This window comes from Rhinolophus sinicus, linkage group LG14, assembly GCF_036562045.2.
Source record: "Rhinolophus sinicus isolate RSC01 linkage group LG14, ASM3656204v1, whole genome shotgun sequence".
Lineage (NCBI taxonomy): Eukaryota > Metazoa > Chordata > Mammalia > Chiroptera > Rhinolophidae > Rhinolophus > Rhinolophus sinicus.
In genome coordinates, this window is record NC_133763.1 from 5,293,274 (window position 1) to 5,306,488 (window position 13,215).

Here is a 13,215-nt window from a genome sequence, read left to right on the forward strand (position 1 = left end):
CATTTCGTCTGACAGCATAGATCATCAATTCTTTACTAGGAAATGATTAGACATGAATACCAGAGTCTTATCATATCCTGGTCATTGTAACCAATGTGCTCATGTATGTTTGCATAATTTAGTTGTATAAAGTAAATGCAGTTTTATTCTGAAATTATGGATTTAATCATCCTCAGTTAATTCCTTTCCTGTTTGTATAATGTGCTGAGTTCAAAAACTATCTGGATTGCATTGGTATTAACTAACAATTGAATCAGATAAACAACTTTTTTTTAAAGAAAAAAAACTATTTGCAAACTTTATGCCTCTGGATGCCATGTTTTACACATCTCAGTTTGATGACATGGGTTTTTCCATCTTTCCTTCTTCTTAACACAATGTGTTAGGCCTTTGCTGTTTCATAGGCATACTAGGAATGCAGCAGAAAAGAATAATGTAACAACAATACTATTGCTGTCATTACATTGTATAATATTGCTAATATCTATTTATTATAACAAGAGCTAACACTTATATAGCTCTTACTATGTAGTACTTACTATGTACAGACACTGTTTTAAGAGTTTTGCATATGTTAGTTCATTTAATTGTCACAGCACCCCGATAAGGAAATAGAACAGATAGAAGTAAAATGGTACAGAAAGGCTGAGCAGCTTGTTCAAGGTCACTCAGGGTCAGCTTCATGGGCATGCAACCTGTGCAGTTGCTTTGAAGGACCCCGTATGTAGAAGAGCCACACTTGATTTCATGTTCTACTGTCCCGGTCTCAAGATTCTTAATAGATTCGGAACAAAGTTCCCTGCATTTTATATAATTTTGTATCGGGCCCTGCAAATTATGTAGCTGACCCTGCTTGGATTTGAAGCTGGTTTGTTGGTTTCTGGTGAACTGGTCATTAGTCACTCACTCTACTAGTTCTCTCTTGAGACAGACAGAGGACTATTGTCATTCATTTAATCAGCAGATATCAGCTGCATGTTAAGTACCAGACATTATTCTAAATTGTGATCATATAACAATGAGCAAGGTAAGCAATGTGCCCGTAATCAGGAACCTTACTTCCGATCATGAATATGTGAATAACCAAAAAACATAGGATTGTGGTAAATTCTCTCAGGAGAATTCAGCTAGAGTTGTAAGATGAAAAATAACTGTGGATTGGTCAAGGAAGGATGACGTTTAAAACAAGATCTAACTGACAGGAAGATACCACTCATGAGAGGGTCTGAAGGAAGCACGTTTCACATAGTTCTGTTTCCTCATCAGTGTTCACCTTCAGAAAAAAAGAGCAAATATTTCCTAGTCTAGAAAATGGATTGTCGTTGTAACATTCTCTTCCTCATGTCACATGCTTTTCTTTCATTTTGATTCCTGGCTAATTCATTTTTCAAAATGGAAACGATACCAAAAGATCCACTGAGAAAGCTTCGTATCTCTTAAATTGAAAAGTCGAAGGAACTTGTCAGTGATTAATATGTCTGTAAATTAAACTCGGTATGCCTAGTAAAATCTGGCCATGATACTAATTAATTGCAATGGGAACAAGATAGAATTGATTAAAATATTGACTCATCAGGTCTGGGCTGCCATGTACTCTACGTGGCGAGTGCCCCCTGGAGTTGTGCAGTGTAGCCTCACTATTCTGAAGTTGCCTGCAGCCTGTGCTTTCCCAAAATCAGTAGGAATATAAAATATATAGTTTAGGACCTTTGTTTTACAGGCAAGGGGTCTAAGGCCCAGTAAATTCATTTTAATGGTCAAAGGCAGTTTAGGCCTCCCGATTCTTGCCCAGTGATTTTTTTTTTTTTAATTCCAAAAATAATAACCAATTTAAGATGAAACATCATGACACATTCCTGTTGACAATCAGGCCTGGAGGAAGTCAGGATGCTGTGTAAGGTGAGGAGCTCTTCCAAAATGTGATCACGTCCCACCTGTTATGCCCTCCCCTGTATCACAGCCAGACCCTAATCCCAACTCCCCACACAGCCTCCCAGGCACATTTCATTCAGGAAGAGCAGGATCCTTATTTAATAATAATATTTGAAATTTTGGAACTAGAACAAGACCCCATAAATGAGATCATCATATTCTTTGTTACATCCCCTGCGTGTCCTTAGTATTTCAGGATAGCCTACATTAAATTGCTCTTCACAAAAGCAGGAGAAAGATCCTAATAATTATTAACATATCTTGCTGAATTAATAACAGTATCTTTCACATATTTAAATAAGACTATTCCTCTCTTATAATAGTGACCAATTATTTGTAATGAGAATCTATTTTCCTTCATTTATCAAACTCTGCATTTACTGAAAATGACAAATAGCCCCTGGGAATTTGAATAAACAAGTGCAGTCAGCAGTATGAAAACCCTCATCTCTTAAGGACTTTGGGGAAAATTTTTTCTTGGATTTCAAAAGCAAGCACACCTCAGGTCATGTTCTCATCTATTTGGAAACTCATTGGCTCTCCCAGACTTCTTTTTAGGGCCATATTTTTGATAACTGATAGGTAGGAAATAATTTTCTTAAACTCAGTTACTGTCCAATAAAGTCAATGGATTTTTTGGTTACAGAGAGAGGAATACCAAAAATAAATAAATAAATAAAAAATACCCACCCCTGCCCCTAGGAATGAGTGGGGAGGGAAGCCGCTGTCATGGTTTTCAAGCCACAGTTTATAAAGACTCAGGGCTGCAGATAGATCCTTCAATGGCAGGATGGTGGTGGTGGTGGCGGTGGTGATGGCAGTGGTAGAGGTGGTGATGGTAAGGTGTAAGACAAAAGTTGGAGAGGAGTAGATCTGGGCGAATCATGTAATAGGTTCTCATAGAGCCCTAGGAGAATGCCAACAGCAATGGGGTAGGTGGAGCAAAGACCAGAAACTGAAGAAATGTCCAGAGCTGAATTGATGTGCTTCCAGTTCAATAATCCTGCACAGAGAAAGCAGCTGCTCTTGGCCCACCAATTCAAAATTTCTTGGAGAATCTGAGAACCTCAGCTGAATTGCGTACCCACATGGAACAATTACCATGGTACAGGGGGCAGATTCATGAGGCACCAAAATGACTGCTGAGGGTTGACCTCGGTCAAACAGCAGGTCTCCTAAAAGGAAGGTGGGCTTGGCAGATACTCTACCTTCCATCCCAGCACCTGTCTTACTAGCAGTTAGGAGACCATCCATGTCACATTCTTGGCTATGAGGTCAAAGGTCATTGTTAGGGGTTGAATTGTGTCCCACCCACATTTGTATATTAAAGTCCTAACCCCCAGGACCTCAGAATGTGATCTTATATGAAGGGTTTTTACAGAGATCATCAAGTTAAAATGAGGTCATTAGTGTGGGTCCTACTCCAGCATGACTGGTGTTTTAATTAAAAGAAGAAATTTTCAAATATATGGTGATGGAAGGAGAACTGACTCTGGGTGGTAAACACAATGGGATTTATAGATAATGTAATACAGAAATGTACACCTGAAATCTATGCAATTTCACTAACAATTGTCACCCCAATAAATTGAAAAAAAAAAGAAGAAGAAGAAATTTGGACACAGATATGCACAGAGAGAAGAAGTTGTGAAGACACAGGGAAAAGACCACGTGAACCTGAAGACAGCCGTGCACAAGCCAAGGAGAGAGCCCCAGAGCAGGTCCTTCCTCCCCTCTCAGAAGGAGCCACCCCTGCCAACACCCTGATTTTAGACTTTTGGCCTGCAGGGAGACAATTAATTTCTGTTGTTTAAGCCCCCCAGTTTGTGGTGTTTGTTTTGGCAGGCCTAGCAAATGAATATAGTTATTTTAAGAGAGAGAGAGAGATGGCAGGTTACGTAAATTCATTGCCCTCCAAAAACCAGTTTGAAGAGTCAGGCCACTGAGATTACTGTGTGATTTCCGGAAAGCCACTTCAACTTTCTGGGTGCCAGTTTCTTCATGTTCAGAGAAGAAGCCACAGGGTCTCAACTACCTACAATTCGGTTGTGAGCTTTGAGGATGACTTAAGACATTGTGTTAGAGCATTCTCTGAAGAACGTGAAGCAGTCTGACTAGCATACCTTTTTCTGCGATGGGAAACTTGACATTGCATCTATTTTATTTCTAGCAGTCTAATATAACTGTGATTAAGATAATGGGGAAAATTATGTAGAGTCATTTTAAGCATTTTTACTTTCACAATTATACATTAAAAACGTGGGGAGAAATAGGATATCTTCAATTCACAGTGGCAAGACAACCTAAGTTTATAGCACCACTTGTTCAAATATTTCCTTCAGCTCTGTTGTGATTGCTTTCCCCCTTATTTCTTAAAACCTTTCCATTCAACGTGGTGAGAGTTGAACGATTCGGTGATTAACAAGAACTTTTTAACATTTAAAGAACTTGGAAGGATCCTGTTACATTACCTTGCATAAAAATATAACACTTTGAAGATAGAAATGTCATTGCACATTAACTTGATTAGCTTGAAGCCATTTATGATAACTTTGAGAACGCTGTAGATTGGATTTCAGCCTCAGAAAGCTGGTGTGTGTACACACGCAGTCTTGGGGGTTCTGCGCTTGATCTGATTTAACTGCTCTTACTGACAAGTGACATGCTTTTCTGGGTGTAATACTAGAGCAGAAGCCATCCATCTCCATGCTAGATGAAGATGCAATCGTTGCATCTGTTACACTTGACATTGTAGAACTGGCCTGAGAGATTTTGGTTGCTTTGTGATAACGCCCTGGAAATCCACAGCAAAACTTGACCTTAGAAAGTGGCTTTCTCCTATGTCTTTGCAAAGCCTCAGATAAATAAGATGTGGTTTCACTGGTCAATAAGTTGAACTTAACTTGATTCCAAGTAATGGATGAATATAGCCTGTGCTGAGGAGGTTTTCACTGTAATTACATTCACTGTGCTTTCTAAGTTGAAGAGATAAGTTGACGGTAATTTTTTAATTAATTTAAAAACAATCTGCAAATCTAACATACACCCTTAGAATGATTAGACTATCTCGAGTTCTTCGTAAATAATAAATCTATTTAATATTGATTGAGTTCACTAGTGCCACTTAAAAAATAATTTCTACCCAGCATTATAAAAATAGCTCTTGCATTTTCTCATTATTCTTTTCTTTTATATAATTGAACCAAATATCCAACAGAGTTTTGTCATAGTTCTTTCCATACTCACAGCTCCAGAGGTAATGTGCTAGCTAGGTAGGTAATGTGCTCAAAAGTTAACTTTCATGTTACCTTATAAACAGGTACATTGACTTCCCGCACACGTATGCTGACATTTACCAATATTGTACATCAAAGGGTAAAGCGCAGATTAGAGTTTATATATTACATAGAGTGCATAGGTTAATTTATCTTCTATGTATCATTTCTCGTAGGTATTCAACCATTCTTTGTACAACAGAGTTCTATGCTCAAATTCCAGACTATTTCTAATTATATTGGGAAGCTCAGAGTCAGTTATTTTACTCCCCTCCCCTTTCTTTACCATCTAACCTCTTCAAATCAATTTATATTTCCTTTTCACTTCACTTTTTTTTGAAAATCGTTGGTTCTTTTTCTTGTGGTGCCTTCCCTAATGAGGTCAGCTTCTTTCTCACCTGGATTAGTACAAAGCTGCCTACAGAGTGCTTGCACCTCTCGGCTTGTTTTCTCATCCTCTCCAGTCAGTTTCAATCTTACATCTATACATCTACCTACCAGAGTTGTTTTGCTAAAATGAAAATATGATCCTGGCATTCTCTGCTCAAAGTGTTGAGTTCACCAATGCCAGGGAATAAATTCCAGGCTCCTTGGCATGGTTTTAAACTCTGGCCCCTGTCTTTTATCCCTATGGCCTGCACCTTTAATTCAAACCTCCTCCATTCCTGCTGTATCAGACTACTCACTATTCCTTGGACATGTTGTTTCATGCCTGCAAACTTTCACTGGTGCCATTTCATATATGCAACACACATACACGCGTGTGCACACACACACACACTCACCTATATGTTTGTTACTTTGTATATCCCTTTGCAAATTGTCATTTTTGTAAAACAGCTTTGGAGTTTTGTTGATGTTAATACACATAACTCTAATTTATTCATATTTAGTGTTGTACAATCTTCCTTTTTATGAATATGACGTCCTATTATCCCGTTTCCCTGCTGGTAGACATTTAGGTTAATCTAACTTTTTAAATATTATAAACATTTTTGCAGATAACAGTGGCATACAGGCCTATATTTGCATGTATGAATAATTTTGGAGGTTAACAGCATGGAAGTGAAATTGCTGGATGGGAGGATAAGTGCACTATTAATTTGATAGATGCTGCTTAGGCACCATTTTAGAGATGTTATCCATTTATGTCACGGTCAACAGTATCTATTTCTCTTCACACTTATCTTCAGAAGACATTATCAGTCTTCATAATTTTTCCAGTCTTAGGGGGAGACGAGTCTTAATTTCTTGTTTTTTTCCCCCTGATGTTTAGTAAGTTTGAGCTTCTTTTCATATGTCTTTATCAGTCTATTGTGTTTTTTCCTGTACAATTTGCCTATTTATATATTTTGCTTTCCTTGCTTAGCTTAAATGGCAAAATCATTTAAGATCAAGCAAATCTCTAGATGTAATTGTCTTTTTAACAACTACATAAGATTTCAAAACATGTGTCTTTCATCGCTCATTCAATGGTTGGCATGTTAATGGATATTCAGAATGGTTCCAGTATTTTGCTTTTACTCCTAAGGCTGCATTAAACATCCTTGTACATAGATCCTTACCAACGGACGTTTATACCGCTTCAGTAGACTTTTCTAAGTGTGAGACTGCTGAGGCTAAACACTGACATATTTGCATGTGTAGTTTTTTTTCATTTTAATACTGATGGTTGATCTTTCTTTAAAGATGTATAAGCACGGACACCGGCAGTAGTGTCCTGCCAGGCCAGTGTCCTGCCAGGCCAGTGTCCTGCCAGGCCTCCTGTTCTCAGTCCTGGACTAAGCACGCACACCCTGGGGTCAGGATGCCTTGGTGCAGAGCTCATTTCCCCCATTTACCAGCTCGGGGGCTCAGTGCTCTGCTGTGAAATCTCATGAGAGTCCTAGTCTGTAGTTCGTAGGATTTTGGTCAGAATTATATGAAATATTTGAAAACGCTTACAACTGTTCCTGATACATAGAAAGCCCCTGTGATGGTTATATTAATTTTTGCCAACTTACTGTTTAAAAATATTACATAATTGTTTGTATTTGCATTTTAATCATTCTGGGGGCAGCTGAGTTAAACATTACTTTCATAGACCCATAATTCTTTCCTAGCATAATACTTAGCTCAGTTTACAATGATGTATTTATTGTCATAATTTTTTGATCAGTGTTCAACTTACAAACTAGACACTCAGAAGCTCCAAAAGAGGTGGTGTCATATCTCTCTCTCCATTGTATTCTCGGTGCCTAGAAAACTATGCCGAGCAGAAAATGGCCGAGTGAGATATTTTGTCTTCCATTTTAGGAAATTTCTGCATATCATGGCTATTAAATGTTTGTTTGTTTTTTGTTTATATTATAAATATTCTGATTTTTCCTATGATATCTTTGTCATAAAGACACTTTATGACGTCAGATGTCAGTCCAATATTGTTTCTGCATTTCTTGTCTCGTTCGCCTCTTGAATAGGCTGTAAAAATATGATCCTAAAAAGTTTTCTAACATTTTAAATAAAAATTTAACAGACAACTATGCCTACAACACTTAGTAAATAAACCAATGTTTCCCTAGTAGATTGTAATTCTCCCCTTATCATAAATGGAGTTTCCCACATAGATTCAAGTTTAAATTTGGTCTTTACTCTGAACCATTCATCTCTTTGCTTATTCTTATTTCAATTTAAAAAAATGTGTTGAGTTGAGATTTATTATTGTTACTGTTACACATTGGGGGTTTCTTAATGTATGCACAGTTGATTTTATTATGTAATGTGACAAATGCCATTCTAGACGTATCAGTTGTACATTGTGTGATTATTTGATTGTCTTCCTCACTAGACTGTGAGATCACAGAGAACAGAAAATGTTTCCTTCTGCTCACTCTGTGTCCACTGCATAGAATTTGTCTGGCACAGTATGGATACTTAAAACATGTCTGATGAGTGAATAAGGATTGGATGAGCATATAAAATTCTAAATTCTACACATCACACCCAACATTAAAACTTTCATACCATTGACATTCCATTCCTTTACACAGAAAAAAAAATAATTGGCAAAATAATTTTATGGAGGCACTTTGTTGTATCATCCTTTGTAGTGCTTGTTTGTTGGTACTGACACAGGCTTCTTATGCGCGTGACTGATGAAAATGATTCCGACTTCATAATCAACAGAGAAACACAATTCTGTGTCTAGGAAATGCTTCTCTCCAAAGATTCACGATTCTGAGCTTCTAAAACCCCTCTCCTCTTGCGCCCAAATATTCTGCATTTCCTAAAGGCTGTTATTGTCTGTAGATCCTATAATAGCGCCTTCCTGTGAAAAGGGAAATTAGCTGTTTTTAGACAACCAACATCCAACTGTATTTTCCCTGTGATAATAAAATGAACTCAAACTGTATTTTAAAAAGAGGACTCTGGATCTAAAGTGGTTATATAGAGAAAGAATTTTCCTTGGGGATAGATGCTAACACACTTTTGTCTAAAAACCTCTGGAAGCCTAATTTCTAGGAAGAACAAACATCACCCATGTATTTTTTAAAAAACATATTATTTCTGGTCTTTTTTTTTTTTTTAATAACAACCATTTATGTTGTTTATGGGTTCCGTGTATCAGAAGTTGGGAAGGGGCTCAGTGGGGACGCGCGACGTCTGGACCTCAGCTGGGAGGACTCTCAGCATGGCGGTTGCTCGATGGCTGAAAGCTAGACTTGTGTGACAGCGTGTTCACTCATGTGTCTGGTGGTTGGTGCGGGCTGTCAGCTGAGACCTCAGCTGGGGCTCTGTGAGGTCGCTCCCAGTAACTGGTCGGCCTCTTTCATAGGCTGGTGACTGAGCTGCGAGGGCAAGTAGCCTCCAAGTGCAGGCAAACGCGTGACGCTCTTATGGTCCAACCTCAGAAGTCCACTAGAGTCACGTCTACTGTACTCTGTTGGTTGAGAGAGTCACAAAGTTCCACCCAGGTGCATGGTGAGGGAACGTGGAGCCAACACTCAATGAGAGAAATGACGAGGTCCCATTGTAAGAAAAACATGAGGGATAGGAGATGTTATTATGGCCGTTATATACAATCTGCCACAATATTTACTCCTGTGAATTTGGTTTTTAACATTTCCATGTATTTAAAAAATTTTTACTAAATATATATATGTGTGTATATATATATATATATATATATATATATATATATATATATATATATATAGAAAGAGAGAGAGAGCCAGAGAGAGAGAGAAATGAAAATAAATTTTTCATATGTTTTAAAACTTTATATAAATGCTGCATATACTTATTTTGAGCTACCTGTGTTTTCCCCTCAGTGTTGTTGTTAAAATTGATCCAGATGGATAATATGTACTATAGTTCTTTCAATTTCTGTCAGTTGCAAACCTTTCCCTCCTTCAAGATGCATCTGAAAGTCAGTCTGTCAAAATGACAAAGGCTCAGGCCCAGATCTGGACAACTAGTTTTAGAAACCTGCTCAGCCACTTTCATACTCCATGAGCCTGAGCGAGTTTCCTAAACTTCAAAATTGTTAAATCTATAAAATGTAGATAATACTGGTATTAACTTGATAGGTCTATTTTTAAAATGAAGAGATGCTATGCAAGAAGGCTTATCACATGGTAGGCTTTTCACAGGAATCCGTTTGGGGAGTTGGGATGGCATTTCCTTCATGTCACCTCCCTTGAGCACCACATCCCCGTGGCATAGTGAGGTAGTTCCCAGATGTGTTTGTACATTAGAATCACCTGGAAAATCTTTAAAAATCCAAATCCCAGGGCCCACCCAGAACAATTCATTAAGTCACAGGGTCCGGAAGTGGGACAGAAGAATTTATAAGTTTTGAAGTTCCCTCGTTGATTCTAATGTGCAGGCAAATTTGGGGACCATGGCAGTAATGCCTCTCCAACCTACCCGGTCATAAGCATCACCTAGAATATGTATTAAATAATTAGCTGAGCCTCCTCCACCCCAGACCTAATAACCTGAATCTTTAAGGCAGAGACACAGGCATCTGCACGTTTAGTGTTATAGGTAAATCTCGTTATCAGGCAGGTTTGGAAACAAGTTATTCGTATATCTGACATACTTCCGTATTAGAGTCTCTTAGTAATTTATAGGCTCTTCCACACAGGGGCAGTGTCTCTCTCAACTCTGTATTTCCTGCCATGGTGCTTACAGACGTTGGGTATGCAGAAAATGTTTTGAGTTGAACCGAATTAAGGAACATAAAAGTAGAGTACTAATTATAAATGTATCTTCTAATTGCAACACTTCCAGTTTGTATTAAAAAGTGAGGGTGGAACCTTAGGATCTGGAGTAGACACACTTGTACATTATCTGACATGTACAAATGGTGGCGTAAGTCTCAGCTTTGCCACTGTCCAGCTTCAGGACCTTGGAAAACCACTGAGCCTGCCTGGGCCTGAGTGCCATACATTTGCACGCGGATGGATTAGCTGAGCTCTCCACAGTTTATTCATAGCGAATGCAAGCTAGGTCCCAATTTTATTAAGTGTGCACCAGGAGCAACTGAAGCTATACGCCCCCTATTTTAAATCGCCTGTCTTAATTATTCTTCCTGGAAACAGTTCCGTCTGTTTTCCAAAGCCAAACATTCTTCCACATTTTATGTTGCCCGTTAGCAGTATCTGCAGATGAAACGTATCAGAGCCTGGGTGCCATGCCCTTCCCACAGGGGCACCAGCCTCCGTCGCTGCCCTCTGCCATCGGCACATACGTCTGTGCTTATTTTTATTCTGAAGCTTCTCTCTCACTGTCTGGTTTGTGAATTATGTGTCTGCGTTCTGTTTCCAGCTAGAATGATCACGCTAGTCGCTCGTTTTTCATCAGTAGAGATACGCAATCATCATCCTCACTGGTAATCCTCGCACTGTACCAGATGAAAAACATAGTTATTTTTGTTGCTGTATTTAACCCCCTCTCTTCTCCCCTTGCAGTGATTCTGGCATTAAGAGTAAGATGGCAGGATAAGAGAACAGATATAGGAATGTTAGTCGCTGGTCTTCCTACAGATTATAACAGAATCATCTTCAGAAAGGCTAGACTAATTAGCTATTAGCTGCCAATTTATGTTTCTTGAGTTACATGGAAGAGAAAACAAATTGATATTGAAAAACACTTGATTGTAATCAACTTAAGTGACTATAATATCACACACATAAGGAGGAATATGTGTGCTAATAAGTAACTATAATCTTTATAGTTAATTGATAACTAAAATTGTTAGTGTTTCCATTATTTTTCAAAAAGGATGCATTAGAATCTTAATGCATTAACGATAATTGAATTTTTAACATTTGGACATAATGGATATTAATGAAAATAGTAATGATGGAAATGTAAGTAATATCCGAGATCAAAATATTTTAGAGAAAAAGAATATAGGAGTAGAACCATGGCATGTGTCTCTTGAATAAGAATATGCTTTTGTTCAGAGTTGCCTTCTGGAAAATGTGATTGAAAAGATTATCATAAAAGGAGCTAAAAATTTATGACTAAATCTCACCTGGCCTTGGGACCAAAACCTATTTCATTTCATCAGTTGATGGTCTAAATATTAGGTACACGTCAAAAATATCCATGATCATTTTGCAGGTCATTCAAGCACCCACAGTCACTGTGACATAACATGAATCGTACCAGAACAGATGGAAGTATTTTATGGCGGTTCTGCTTGTGCATTGGCATGAAACTACGAGAGAGATGGTAACCTAGTTAATTGAGTACTTAGTTTTTAGGGAGTGGTCCTTTTTAACTCGAACTTTTTTTGTCTTAAAATATAATTTGTTGATATTAATATAGTTACAATTTCTTTCGGTTAATGTCTTCTGGGTACCTTTCCCTTTTGCTTTCTTTCTGTATGATCAAGTTGTTGGGTCTAAATTGCAGATAGCTGATTTTTAAAAATATATTGTGACTATTTTCAGGAGTGAGAACAATTCATTTACATTTAATATGATCATCACCATCTTTGGAACTCTTTCTACCTTCTTATTTTATGTTTGCTCTTTGTTCCACTTTTATGGCCTCTTTTTTTCCTTTTTATGCTTCCTTAAGGTTATTCATTTAAAATTTATTTTATTTCTCTTTATTCTTTCAGAATTTATACCCACTATTTTTTTCCAATACTTATTTTTAAGTTCAATACTGAACTTAAAAGTTAAATTTTTCTGTCTTATAGTCTTTTTTTTCATTAAAAATGTATTGGGGTGACAATGGTTAGTAAAATTACATAAGCTTCAAGTGTACAATTCTGTATTACATCATCTATATATCACGTTGTGTGTTCACCACCCAGGGTCAGTTCTCCTTCCATCACCATATATTTGATCCTCATCTATCACCCCCCCTCCCTCTATCCTCTGGTAACCACTAAACTATGGTCTGTGTCTATGACTTTGTTTCTTTGTTTGTTTGTCTTGTTCCTTTGTTGCTTTCAGTTTTACATCCCACATAATCAGTGAAATCATATGGTTCTCGACTTTTTCTGTCTGACTTATTTCACTTAGCATTATAATTTCAAAATCCATCCATGTTGTCGCAAATGGCACTGTTTCATCTTTTCTTATGACTGAGTAGTATCCAGTTGTGTATATACACATCTTCTTTATCCAATCATCTATAGTCTTTTTTCAAACAATGAAAGACATTAGAACACTGACTCTGATCAACTCCATCCTGTGTTTCATTCTATCATTGTGCTGCATTTTATTTCTGGTTTATTTACTTGAAAATGTAGACAGTATGATTTTATACATTCAATATTTCTTTATGGTGACTGAAATGTTTAGCCGTGAACATTTCTTTTTTTATCCATTTAACATTGCATCTCACGTTCTTTCTAGGATAGCTCCTTCTTTCTGAAGTTCCTTTAGTGGGTATCTGTTGGGAATAAACTCAGTAATTATTTGTCCTAAGTTTTTTCACTTTTGTTCTGGAAAGAGAATAAAAATGCCAAATTATTCTCTCTCAGCACTTTGAAAATACCTTC